At 40.4% G+C, this 14,361-nt stretch overlaps 1 protein-coding gene and 1 long non-coding RNA gene across 8 annotated transcripts in view; both read left to right on the top strand.

Moving 5' to 3' along the window:
- DENND1A (DENN domain containing 1A) overlaps positions 1-14,361 on the top strand; it is a 287,266-nt gene that overhangs the window by 192,752 nt on the left and 80,153 nt on the right. The gene's annotated exons all lie outside the window — the stretch shown is intronic.
- LOC109286542 (uncharacterized) lies at positions 7-13,130 on the top strand. Its single transcript, XR_002094612.2, has 2 exons — positions 7-7,108; positions 7,462-13,130. It is a non-coding gene; the product is annotated as an uncharacterized LOC109286542 (long non-coding RNA).

Below are 14,361 nucleotides of genomic sequence, written 5' to 3'. Positions count from 1 at the left end.
GTGAGTAGGACGCGAGTTTGTAACATAGCTGTAAACATGAAATTGGGGAGAAGTGGGCAAAAAGTTAATGTTCAGCTATCAAAGGAGTGGGCCAGTAAGTAGTGAAAAGACCATTACACTGTCATTATACGTACCCAGAGTTTGGCTCCGTCTAGAATCTGCCTTGTTACTGCATCTCAAAGGAAATAAATGATGTGGCCGTTGAGGGTGTTCAGCCAGGAGCAACAAGAATGAACAAGGGCCTAGAAAAACTCTTCTGAAGAAAGACTGAAATTCTTTGTCCTGGGGGACATGAGAAAGTAGAACAAGGGCTCCTCTTTTCTCTTTCACGACACAAAACATGAGGGCATTTGCTGAAATTTGTAAAAGTTGTAAATTCAAAACAAATGAAAAGAAATCTTTTCACACTGTGTATAATCAACTGTGAAGCCAACTGCTACAGCAAATTATCAAGACTAAGAAAGTAATACTATTCAAAACAGTTGCACATTTATACGCATAGCAATAAAATAGCTGGGGTTGTAACTACTGATGATAGAAATATTGGACTGCATTTAAATCTCTCTCTGTTGGGGACCAGGATGAAATGTGGGGGATCGATTGTCCCAGTTCTTGCACCTTCTGAAACAGCTGATGCTGGTCACTGCCAGAGACAGAGCGGTGGGATGAAGGGGCCTCAGATATGAGCCAGTATGACCATTCCTGTGTCAAGGATGGGTCCCACATTACTCAATCTGCTGGTTAGACTTCTCTGAGCACACAGAAAATGCTTCTAGCCATATTGGCTCATGCCAAATGGAGCAGGGGAGATAATGTGGTGAACTCATACACTAGGCAAGAGTCAGAAAATACACAGAATTTAATATTTTTGCATGTTGTGGAGATGTGTGGATCTGTAAATCTGATGGGAAGGAAGTAGCTTGGCAAAAGATTTCAGTAGTCCATCACCGTCTTCCAGAAAGCATCGTTCCAACTAGTCACTGTTCTAAGGTACCACTGTTTAATTCAGCAGGTCTGAGTCCTTTTCTCTGGTCCTCGTAGTGCAGATGTGCATATGATATGCATAGAAATATAAATGTATTTGATCTCTGCGTGTGCCTAGCTGGTTAAAAAAAAAAATAAAAAATACTGGGTGTGAATGCTATACTTCCAATGTACCTAATATGGACTAACGGGAGCTACTTTAATTCCCATCCACATAAATAACAAAACTGAAAGCAGCAAGGCAGCCTGGCTGTAAGCCTCCTTTATCCATGTCAGACGCACACCGACTTCTCTTCATTCATTTAGCCCCTTCTTGCTCTCTGACACTCCTCCCACTAGTTGCCAGGCAACTCTAGGAGTATTGGTGTACACTGTCCCTGGATGTGTGTGAAGGATTAACTAGTTAAGGTTGGAGTTTTTATAAAGCAAAATACAATTTCAGATAGGTTTTCTGGGGAATAACACCTGGCATTATGAAGGCCGGATTTTGCACATGAGAAATGAAAATCAGTTGAAATGACAAGCACCTTGAAATGCCTGTTCCCCCTTCTAGGGAGAACTGGTCTGAATAAGTAAGAAAAACCAAAACAACTCATTTCCCTGCCATATAATGTGTCCAATAAAAGATATCGCCCACAAAAATTCTTCTCTCAATTAAAACAACCCCGCACATTCAGTTTGTGCATCACTCCCATCATTGAGAAGTTCCCGCTGGTCAAGCAATCATAAACCAAATTTTAGGGATAATTCAGTCTTATCTGTGGGATCAGGGAATAGTGAAAGATGGGGCTTATCTTCCTAAATCCCATCCTACCTTAACTTAAACTTAGTACCATTCCTCATGCTGTAGCAAATATGGCATACAAGGCAGTTTTTCCTACTAGAACGTTTTTCACTGGGATGACCAAGTGCTGCGTTTAAACCTCACGCTTGTCAGGCCGTGTCCTGGCTCGCTGGACGTTGTTTCATCTGCCGGGGAGTCTAAACAATGCTGAAGGCCCGTATCCCATGTCCTTCCTTTAAATGAAGCAAGCAGGGAAGAAGGTGGGGGTTCCATACTGAATACATGTTGAGCCCCCTGTGTTTCAGTGGGACTTAAGAACAGCCCCTTATTTTGTCTGTAGTGAATACCAGAAAGAAGAAGGTAGTTCCCAGCTGAACTTACAGTCAAATTGCAAACTGATTGATACCTTGGGTTGGGAATGTTGCATGCAGATGCCTGTTTTTAGAGCATACGCAGAAGATGCAAGGGTGGAGTTCAGCTTTTTGTGATGTGCTATGGAAGTGTCTTCAGCTGTAGTCCAGGAGAGGCTTGGGGACTGGGAAAAAGCCTCCACCTGGGAGAACTCTTATGGCAGAGCTGGGTAATGAGAGGCTTAACTTTAAAACATCTTACTTGATTTTTAAATCTGTCACTAATTTAACAGTTTGAAATCAAATTATTTTGATGCGTTTAAAAGCAAATGGGAAGAGCAGTTTCAAGGAAGAGGCCTGATAAGAGAATGAGAAATATTTCAGATGCTTCAACCTCGTTGTCCTTTAAATATGGCCTTTTCCCATATTACTGCACCCTTCAGCACGTCAGCCTGTGTCTAGGCAGTATTGGACATGATGTAGCTTATCACATCTGGAGTCGTTGGAGAGCCCATCTCTTACAAAATTGCAATGTATGGCTAATAGTGAGTGCTAATTAAGAAAATAATTGCATAGGAAGAACTGCTTTTACTGCTTGGTGGTGTTAATCTCATAAGAAAATTGAGTGGCATAAATTGGTACATGAGGTGGTAAAAAATGTGGGGGGGCAAACAAAGTAGAATTGTGCTGGTAGGTTGTTGGCTTATTTCATTCAGCTTCTTTGGGGGCCAGAATTGTCTTGCATCAGATGGCCGAATGTTACAGTTAAATGTATGTGAAATCCTCCGCCCAAAGACTGCACGGTTACATACTGTATAGGCTTTGGCTGCCACTTGGTTATTGTTGTCTTGCATGCTTTTTTTTCGTAATATAGAACTTTTAATTTAAAAAAGTGTTTTAGATTGAAGAAATTGCAACTCTAAATTTAAGCATAAGATGTAGCAAAATTACTGATGCATTTACCCGTTTCTGTAACTGTTCAAAGTAGAATCATAAAACCACGGAAGAATTTCTGTCACATATGGTATGTATATACGGCTCAACACACTTCTGTTAAATACAGTAAGGTATACAGGAGGCGACATGCTTACTTGGCTGTATAGAGGCAGGTGTGTAGCTTTACATATGTTACCTATGGCTTTTAATTAAGCCTGCCTTTTGTGAACGGTATGATTGTTGTTTTAAATTTCTATATTTTAAGCCTTTGTCTCTTAAGAGCAGATGAGTTCACGTGCATCTCTTAAACCTGCAAGTCAAAACTGGGTCATTTGCAATAGAAATAAATGTGTAATTAGAATATTTAAAGCTACATGTATGTTGTACATCACATGTATACATTAAAAACATGACAAAGTTAAGATTTTTAAATTTACCTCATCAAAAATGTTAACTATGCTCTTTCTTAGGCTGACACCTAGTGGTTAGAGGTAGCATCTCGCCCGTTTTCTTTCTCCTATTTAGTCAACAAGCACATTTTTATTAAGAAACATGTCTAATAACCCCTGTGAGAGAGAGAAACTCATTAGATAAAATCTGTGAAAAGGAATAATACTTGGGGCATAGTGCAATGAAATATATGAAGTTTTTCAATGAATATTGCTACTATAGTTAGGCTTCCCCACAGGTAAGTGTTTATTAAAGGCAGAGCGGTTTACCTGAGAAATCAGACTCCAACATGCTGTCTTTTCGGAGGGTTGGCATCACTGTATCTCCCATTTCCATGGGGACAGGAATTTCATTTCTTTCCCATGCAATTAATTCCATCACGTGTCCTAGCCTGTCACGTTTCAGTGTCTTCCTCCCTGGAAGGTGATGGTAGCAGCTGACGATCTCGCATGGAGAAGTACCTTTGATGTGTTTTCCTTTGTCCATAATATCTTCTCCAGAAATTTGGCAACTCTCCCCTGACCTCTTCCATCAGAGTTCAGTGCGTTAAGTGGAGCCTTTTCTAGTTGATGCAAGACCTGGCTTTATCGGTGTCTTGTTTCATAAATCCTCATTAGTAATCTGAGCGAGTATTCACCTTCTACATCTTGGGTCCTACCAACTGCATTTCATTGGCATTAATGTATCATGAGTTGAAAGTTTCTGTGGCCCAGTTTTCTCCGGTGGTACCTAATATCTTTCATGGATAATTTGAAAAAGGCTTGGCTTTCAAATCCTGAGAAGCCTTTGAAATCTAATTGTAAGTAACCCTTTCTCTGAAGATGAGTGTCCTCTTTAACCTTTGCTCCTTGTATTTGGTACCCTATGCAATCACACCCATTAGATTTTGGAGTCTCACAATGCTATGTAGGCTTCATATGAGGAGGTATGTGAAACACAACAGGAAGATTTGGGGTATACTTTCATGGGGTAGTGTGTAGCAATACCTAAGCAGCCTGGGATACTTGAAGCGGTATGGCTTGGCTGCATTAGCATGGCACGCTGGCCGGCCTGATTTAGCCCTGCTTGAAAACAGGGTTTGTTGTTTGTGTGGCTGTACTGCCTCCCAGTACCTGAAGTCCTTAGGTGACTTTGCATAGTGCTGCATCGTGCTAGGGAGCCAAACTCCTAAGTGGGCTTTTTTGTCAGGCTCAGTGATGGTGGAGCTGAAGCTGTCTAGTGTGCACTGAATGAGGTCCAGATCTTGATGGTGCCCCTTTTTTGAGGGTCTGGCTGCTTCAGTACAAATTTAGTAATCCAGTTGTCAAGGTGATGAACTTTGTTCTTGGCAAAAAGCTTCATTGTTTCTTACCGTGTTGCTTAATTCCAGTCTTTTCTCTCATTTACAAAATCTGTTTAATCCTGATGTTTGAAGGATTGGGAGCACCCTGAACACAGTGCTGCTTGTTAGAAAGCAACCCTCTTCAGTACTCTCTTGTAACATCTGTAGGTGCCTTCAGTATATGCCAGCCTATAGCATGTTGTCTCTAATTTGTGACACCCTCCTTGAGGGTGTGAAATGATTAACATCATTATCCTGTTGTTAAGGAGTTGAGGACTATATTCCTTCTCTTCATTGGCTTGCATTGTTTTCATAAGGTCTGACTAATCAAATCCTTCACCCGTCTGCCCTCCCTGATGGGCCTTTCTTTCCCAAACCGATCAGAGTGTTTCCCTTGTTTCAATCTAATTCTTGTCCTGCCCATTGGGAACATTGCTGATAACTTGGCAAGAATAATACTGTTCCCAAATAAAAACAGGTTTGAAAACAGAATGATTGTAGTGGTGCAGAGAAAGAAAATGGTTTCAGGGTACCCATAGCTTACACATTTTTGAAGTTGAAAGGAAGCTAAAAAAGGCTGAGTCAAATATTTCCTTAATACGTTGCTATTTTATTTGTTGAGAGTTTTTTGGAATCAAAATCTTGACTCTGGCACTGCATTGCCAATAATACATGTCCCTTTTTTGTAGACCTCTTAAAAGCATTATGTTGTGGCTAGCCAATTGCCCGCCAGAAACGAAGGGGGGGGGCAGAGCGCCACCACCCCGTGTCGCTGCCACCTCCCAGGAGCAGGCAGGGGGAAAGCTTGCCCCACTGTCCCCTCTGTCCCCCTCGGGCAGCACCCTGTGCTACTGCCGCCTCCAGGGAGCAGGGCCGGGGGGAGGGGAAGGGAGGTGAGGCCAGCAGCACTGGCCTTGCCTCCCCCCGCCATCCTCCATCCACTCCATCACTGCTCCCTCCAGGGAGCAGGGCTAGGAGCGGGTACCCCCCGGCTCTGTCCCCACTTTCATGGTGGTGCTCCACTGCGGTGCCGCCCCCTGTCCAGACCACTCTTGGAGCACTCGGCTTGCTTGTTTCAGTCAACATTGTGATTATTTGCTGAGACAACCAATCGGAGTGCAAATAAAGCGTTACAGACAGACTAAGGCTTTTATTATATTAGATGTCTGCAGCATCAGTAAAACTATAGTATTTTTCCCAATTTTGAACTAGCCTCACCCAATGGGTATTAAAGTGCTAGGGATGTGTACGAGGTGATGCTGCTTTCAGTTTTGTTCAAAACCTAGAGGGGAGTCAGTTTTTCAAAGGAAAAATGTATAGGAAATAGTTTTATCGAAACAGTATGATAATTTATGCCACTTATCATTTATCCATATAGTGATTGTAAAGCTGCATAATACTGCTGATTAATTTTAAGACACAATACTTTTATGATATAGTAAAAATGTCAGTGTAACCCTTGCTGTTTTAAATTAAGAATTCTGAATAGATATCAGTGCAAACTTGAATTCATTGGGAATGAATTATAACAAGTAAATATCTTTAATGAAGCTTTAATTAGTTTCCTTTGTGTCCTCGTTGTTGATTATTTGATCTTACAGTGCTTTATTGGCATGAGCAATCATTTGTTGTGTAACTGGTTCAGTTAAGAGTAACTTAACATTTCTGAATTGATTTGGGGTTGAATTTAGCTTAAATCCTCTCCAGATATATCCAGCTGAAAGTAAATACGAAAATCTCAGTGGACAGAAGCAAATGCACCTTTCCACTTCCACACACATCATGCGCTTTTCTTGATGAAGTTAATTGGTAATTTATGAGGCTTGACAGGAAAGATTATGTTCAGGTTTATTTTTAAACCACCTACAATATTTCTTAAAGATAGTGGACAAATATTATTTGCCAGGTGCAGTGAATATCAGTGTCATTATTATAACTTTAATACTTCAACATTTGGTATGAAAATAATTAGATTCACAAAAATGGAATAAAATAAACAATAGAAAATGCCTCTGATATATATTATCCAGTGTTCAAATGACTTTTACTGAATTATGTAGTGTGTGTGAGTGTGTATGCGCACACACGTGGGGGGAAGGGAGAGAGTTTTACCTCAGTAATGGAAATGCATTTCTTTTCATTCGCTAGTTGGGAGCAAAGACCTAATTAGATCTCAGCAATAAGTTCCAAATGTGCTCCACTTACTCTGTTTCTGTCAAGTACGTATTTAAGAACTGACATGTGGGGAAAAAATCCTCGGACACGTCCCGCTTTGCAACGCAGGTATTTTCAACTCCCCTGTTGTCTTGCATCTCTAAATACTGCGCTTCCTGAGCGTGGTCCTCTTGCCAGCTGACTTGACTTTGCTGACATTACTGCTGTATCTTTACTGTGCAAAGGGCTTGTTAGTTGAAAGCTTCAGTATAAGAAAGAGGAGAAAGGAGATAAATATTTTAAACATTTTTTGAAAAAAATCAATAATGGCATTTATTTTAATATAGCACAACTTTGACTTCTATAGACACAATCATTTTTAGTACCTTTTTCCTTACTAACAGTTGCATGAATTTAAGCATGTAGGAAACAAGATTTGTTAAGCCTTTTCAGCTTGTGGTTTTGTCATTGTCTCATTTCAGTACAAAAACACACGAAGGAAAAGAGGGGATGATGACTCCTATAAGGGATGTATCACAAAATGAAGGTGTTTCCCATTTTGCCCCTCCTCACTGTTTTCTGCCTGTGAGAAGAGTTCGCTTTGCTGCAGCATTGTGAAGACATTCCTGAAAGATCTTGGTCGAGACTAAGTGTTTTGAAAGAGTCTCCCACTATCCTTTATTAAATTATTCGACAAGCGATTAGTCTTGGTAAGATAGCTCCTTCTTTGAACCACGGATTGGAATTCCTGTTGATTTAAGGAGCTGTAGTAGGGCGTAATGAAAGGAGTAAATTTGCCCTGGTGTGACTTGTCTGCGGCCTAGGCTTGTTCCTGTGTGTGGGGAAGCCATCGCTTTTTACCCCTGCAGATGTTCACGAGCAGATAAGGCAAAGGAAAGCCGTGCTCTGTTATTTAGATTGCAGTCTTCCATGGAAAGCCCCTTGGAGTGGGCTGGCAAGGGGCAGCTTGGAGTCCTTTCCAACAGCTTCTTCAGTATGGGTTTCAGCTTGGACCCTTGCATCTCAGAGGACGCAGTGGGAAGCATTAAGCCCCTGCAGACTAGTAGCAATGGGTTTTCTTCCCCTCCAGCCTCTGGGCAGCATCTCCACCTCTCCTGTCTATTGTCTGCTAAAAGTCCTATTAAAGGGATTCCACAACATGGGGGCCAAGATCCAAGTTGACAGCATCGGGCTCCTGCAGATTTCCCACAGAGTTGGTCTGGGATATGGTCCACCTTCACCACCCCTTTCTCCCCCCACACACGTTGGTTCTTCAAGCTGCAAAAGGCTCTTAGATGGTGTGAAGTGGAGGTGGCTGGCCCTCCTGTTTCCACCCAGAGGAATATTTCCCAACACATTTATTTAATGGGACATCTTGTCTTCATTGCAAATTGCTTTTGCCAATCTTTTTGCTGTCAGAAGTTGCTTCCTGATCTAAATAGTTAATATTGTCTCTGATTCTGTTACAGAAATTATATAGTCTTATCAGCAGGTTTCTCCCAGTCATCATCATTAAAATCTACATGAACTTGTTTTATGGAGCTTTATTTGCAGTGTCTGTAGCATAGACCCATTAATTTTAGCTACAGATTTCGGTTACAAATGGAAGTGAGAACATCCTTTAATGTTGATAGCACACATTGAACTTTGGAGATGACTTGATTTAAATTTTTGATTTTTCTGAGAATACAGTTGCGCAGACAAACTGTACATTTTACTCCTGACAGTAAAAGTTCAAAGCAACATATTTAGGAAGGCAGGGTTACATTTTCATTGTTTGTCCAGCACTTGGGACAGTTGAATCTTTGGCATTCCTGGGTGATACCCACTATGGGCAATAGACACAGGCCAGTATGTCCATGCTCAGAAAGATGTTAGATCAGCAACAGTGTGGCAGGAAATAAGACCAACATCTTAGTCAATTTATAGCTGTCCCTTTTTTTCTAAATCTTTAATGGCATCGGTAGCTATTCACTTACGCTTCCGAAGCAAAGAGATCTTAAATGGGACAAAAATCAAAGAGGAATAACAATGGATAGCTCAGCACAGAAACAAACCAGCCAAAAGGGCAACTGTGTTGGAATATATTTACGAGCATGCTAAAATGTGCACATTATATACCGGTGCGTGCTTCTTCCTGATGAGGCTCTGTATGTCACAGCTACTTTAGCTACTATGTGGTATTGCAGTTGCCATGGTGAGATGTTTCTTAAGCAGTTCAATAGAACAGTAAATAGTTGTTTCAAACTCCCTCTAATTGCTTCCCTACCCAATGGCTGCCTACACAACCACCTTGTGGATACTTCCATTTATTTTTTTCAAATATAAATTTTTAATGCGTGCATTGCATATGGTGCCTATCCTTCCCTTTTACATCAGATTCTTGGTGGGTCAGGGCTGCTTTGAATGCATAAAATAGTTTGTCCATTAATGGAAAGGGCAATGAAAAGAGGTCACCACTGTTTGTATTATGTGTGTGTAAACCCTGCATTAGAGAGATCAATCATACTGTGGGGGAAAAACACGAGTAAAGGGAACATCTTTAAAAAGAAAATAGTTAGTTAACAATCTTGCGTATTCCCATATGGGTTTGTGTTGATGGTTATGCATTAACAAGGACTATCTCCCTACCATCTTTAATATTTCTTCCTGCTTGATTCCAGCAGAGAACTCCCAATGCCTGTTTAAGCAGTCTGCTGCCATGTAAATGATTGGGATGCCCTAAATTCAGTATGACTTCACTGTCAGGTAGGAGGAGGGGGAAGTTGGTGATGACAGGGGAAACCCTGTTTGAATGCACAAAAAAAGGTGAAAAGAATTGCTGTACTCCCCAGAATGAGACTGGTAGAATTTTTCCCTAGTATTAAGATCCTTCCATGACTCATGCCATGTAAGACGACATCCAGTTTGTGCAAACTCAGTTTGAAGATTCCTGTGATTCATTTGAGTTGGAACATTTAAAGAAAATATTCAGGAAACAAATGAACAGATTCAAAAACAGTGCCTAGAAGAGCTTCTTCGACTATTGGGGAATTTTCTCTCGGTTTTAGTTCTATTCATTTCAGTAATCAGTACATCCTGCTACATTTGGAAGGTGCTGCCTTTGCTTCTGCTATTTTGAAATCTGTAGACATGGCTGATTTTTCCTAGCAAGTTGTTTATTGTACTTCAGCTGTAAAATATGTTTAACTAGATGTACATTGGTACCGATATAAATTCATGTTATGCAGGGAGGTATATTTTTGAATACGCACATAAATACGGATATATATGCATTATATTATTTTAATTTATAACACAGATTACATTTTGAATGCAGTTGCTTTGTGGCATTTCAAATGTCAGGTGAAAAGATATCGTTTTTATAGCCCTATAGAGTGCTTTGGCTAAGAGCAGCGTCAAATGGATAGAAAACAGACTAAAAGATCATGAAGCAAGATTAATGAACAGTGTATTTAGAGGGCCAGTATGACTGTATGGTGTGCGTGTAAAAGGCACCCTGGAAGCCCTGTGATTTAGAACTAGGTTTGATCAATCACAAGTTCCTCCACTGTCTAGGGGCAGTCCTGCCTTGGGAGGTGGACTGGAAATTGCAATAGGACTTATTTCATCTCTGACTTGCGTGAAGAAAATGGAGAAGTGTGGTATGTAAATAAGAACGTACTTTGTTCAGAGCCCATCCCCAGTGGACGGAGCTTTGCATCCCAGCGCACTACCAGGAGTAAGAGATCAGAACGAGGTAACTTGCCTCCAACGTTATTTCTAGGAAGGACTAGTCTGAGATGACTGCTGCGAGGAACACAACCTGTTACACGCTGACATTTTGCTGTTCGGTGTTATCTCGGTTTGTCATAACCCATGAGACTGCAGAAGTGAAGCGTCCTACGTTCCGTCTTCTCGGTAATTTTGCAGCCTCAGTAAAAGCCGTGCGTTTAGCCGTCAGAGTGGAGGGAGTCACCGTGTGTACCTTCCGTTGGTGGAGAAGAAATAAAAGTAGCTTTATTCAAAAGCCTCTAAATCTCCCCATTACCAGTGAGGAGCAGCACCACAACATTTCAGCTGTACTGTGGAGGGATTTGTATATTCAACCAACAAATTATTCTACTGTGACTGCCTCACCTGCTTTTCTTCATTTCTGCGCTTTTATTTTATATGTGTGTTTGTTGTTCCTCTGTTTCTTGTTTCAAGCCTTTATTTTATTTGTGCATTTTGACGTCCTTGTAGTCTGCTTTTTCCATATTCCCTCCCTGATCCTTTACTTGTAATTGAGAGTATATAGCCTCAGCAAGCAGTGAAGCAGTGTGCAAAGGCCGCCATGCAGGAAAAGTTGAAGACATTTGCTGAACTAATAATGCGCAGGGGACTTGGAAAATAACAATAAAGCATGTAAACAACCACCCAGGATAAAAAACATGACCAGCTGAATTCTGCTTCTGTGTAAGGCACATCAGCGATTATGCATTTTTAACACAAGCTCTGAATAAGTTATGTGTCGTATTTTACCAAGAAAGCGAGAGGCCATTTGCTTTGAACTTTTGGGGGTGAAAACATGCTCATTAAAGTGAACTGCTGTGCAGGAGCAGCCCAGGGTCGTTAGTGTTGTTTACCTTTAATAAGATGCCAGGAGTGATCCCAGTATTTATATTAGTCCGATGGACTTCAGTACAAGGTAGATGGATGGAAGCGGCAACTATGACAAGAATTATAATGCAACTATATGAACAGCCTCTGTCTGGGGCAAATGGACATAGCTTATGAAAATCATGCCCCTCTAATCTGCTAGAAAGAAGCAAACCCCCACAAATTTGTCATTGCGCAGAATAGGAAAGAAAAGTTCTTGTTTTTTTAAAAGAAGAGGCAAGGGGGGAGGGAATTTGAATTGCACAAATGACACCGCTTCATCTGGACTGCTGCTTTTCATCCTGGCCACCTTGTCTTGAAAAATTCAGAGCAGAAATAATGCTACAAGAAAAATGGTAGGAGATGTGCAATTTCATGAGAGGAGACTGAAGAATTTGGGACTGTTGACTTCAGAGACCAGACATCATGGAGGCCTATAATGTAATCAGAGGTATAAAGCTGAGACCTTTGTTACAGTGAAGAAAAAAAAAAAAGAGGTATTTTGTGAAATTGCAGGACAATAATTTGAAAATTGACTAGGGGAATTGTTACTTGTATCCCATAAGTATTGCCTGCAGTGTATAAGCGAGTCCAAAAAAAGTATTAGAGTTAAGGAGAGGGTGAGGCATTTCCTGAGATAATGAGATAATCTGTTCAGTTCAAAGGCTTTGCCCGACCAAGGCTGGTGGCTGGTGCCCGACATGCAGTGGAGTGCAGCATGTCTCCGAGTCGTATTTCCATGCTTCGACATTGCACCAGTCTTGACATCACCATGTGTGGGTCCAGTCTCCGAGATGGCTGCGTGACTTCTGTTGGAAGTCGGGGGCCCGTCCACCCAAGTTTCATGGCACACCCAACACCATGTTTTAAATCTGTTGAAGTTGGAAGACAATTGAAGGGAAGCAGCCCAAGTCTTTCCCTTCCCATCTGATTTGCTGTTTGCATGAGAGTCCAGCAGCTGTTTTTCTGAGATTCTTTTTCAACAACGGCCTTCATAATGGCGAAGAATAAATTATGGGTCACACCCAGAATGGCATAGAGGCAAAATTGGACTTAATGTTGAAGAGCGCCTATTCTTGCAACTTTTTATTTTCTAGGGCATGGCATTGTAAACTCCTTAGAGGGCTGATAGCTGCATTGTTCTTTAAAAAGAACTGCTTTAGTCTAGTAAAACATCAGATGAAAAGGTTCCCTCTTTTCTTATCTGCTTCTAATTTAATTCATTGTTTTCTGTTCCTTTCATTCCATGAGGAGCAGCTTTTGCCAGTGACAGATATTCTATTGTGACTGAAATATGCATTTTGTAAGTCGTAACTTTACTTGGTATTTAAATAAACTGTGTATGTACAGTGTGTGAGATTTATGCAGAACACAGCTGGAGGTATCCTGCTCAGAATTCCTATGGTTTAAAATGTCTCTTTTCAAGTTTGAAAATGTGTTATGAAGTAGACACCATTATGATAATTGGAAGTTCGGCTTCTCTGTCTTGCTCTATTATTATTTTTTGAATACAATTAACACATCACACACATTTCACCTGGTCTCTCCTCATTTACCTCTGACACTTCCTTGATATTTATTTAGACACATGTGGTGCCTTTACTTTGAACTCAATAGTTGGTATATTCAGTAGATTTTTGAATAAACATTTTTCTCCATTAAAGATATACAATTAGCTTGCATTGTTAGAAAAATGTATACATATTGAAGTCAATTTGAGTCTTTTACTTATTTGTTAGAAGATCAGGGCATAAATTTTATAAAGATTGTGGAGAAAACTGTGATTACTATCAAATCAAAATACCTGCTGTGAAGTTGCAGAAGCAGCTCATTTTATTATAGTTCTCAGGGGGGGACAGTTCAGAGAAGATATGCAAAAAGCTATATGAAAAAAAATTATGGACATAAACTCAGAATTTAAAAACATGAATAATGCATTTAATTTGAAATGGCTCTATTTTTGGTAAGATAACACAAATGGAAAGCACAAACTGACTCATTTGAATTAAGCTTTATTCTGGCAAGTTCAGCTCTTGTTTCTAGTTGTCATTTCTAAAAATGAAAGTAGAGTAGAGTGAATTTGATTTAAAACTAAAACGCTTCATTTTTCTACACTGGACATGCTGTTGAGTATAAATATTTTTCTTTAGATAATGCACGCTTCCCCCAAATCAAGGTAAAGCTATGTGTCTGGCCATTTGCAGCATGACAGCAGTACCATGCAGCAAGCCACTAGGAACCATAGGAACTCATTTCAGTCATTTTCGAAGATGTAGATCGAGTTATTCCGTGGCAGGTCACATTTTAATGCAGCACCAGAAAAGGTACCAGGAATATACTTCAGTCCAGTTGCTTTTCCTGCGCTAGAAACTTGTCTATGGAAATAAGGCCTGAATGTTGTGGTAAAAAATATCTTCTGGCTTATTTTTTGCAGCAGGAAGGATAGATTTGCTTGCACCTTATAAACTAACCAAAGAGGATATGTGTGTATTTTATATAAAATTTGTGATGTGGTTATGTGTATTTATTGTGTGTGTATATACGTTATAACAAGTTAATGTTAAAAAATGACAGCATCTGATGAAGTGACCTGTAGCTCCTGAAAGCTGGTGCTATGTATAGCCTTAACGCCTGCCCTCAAGTTCCATGTAAGCTTGACCCTAACCGTAAGGATGGAGAAGACCTCTTACCTTGCTATTTTGTTAATACTAGTACAGTTGGAAGGCACTAGCTTGTGATGTGTTGTTAATTCTATTTTCTAG

This window comes from Alligator mississippiensis, chromosome 12, assembly GCF_030867095.1.
Source record: "Alligator mississippiensis isolate rAllMis1 chromosome 12, rAllMis1, whole genome shotgun sequence".
In the NCBI taxonomy this organism is placed as follows: Eukaryota; Metazoa; Chordata; order Crocodylia; family Alligatoridae; genus Alligator; species Alligator mississippiensis.
This window is presented reverse-complemented; position numbering and strand designations above follow the sequence as displayed.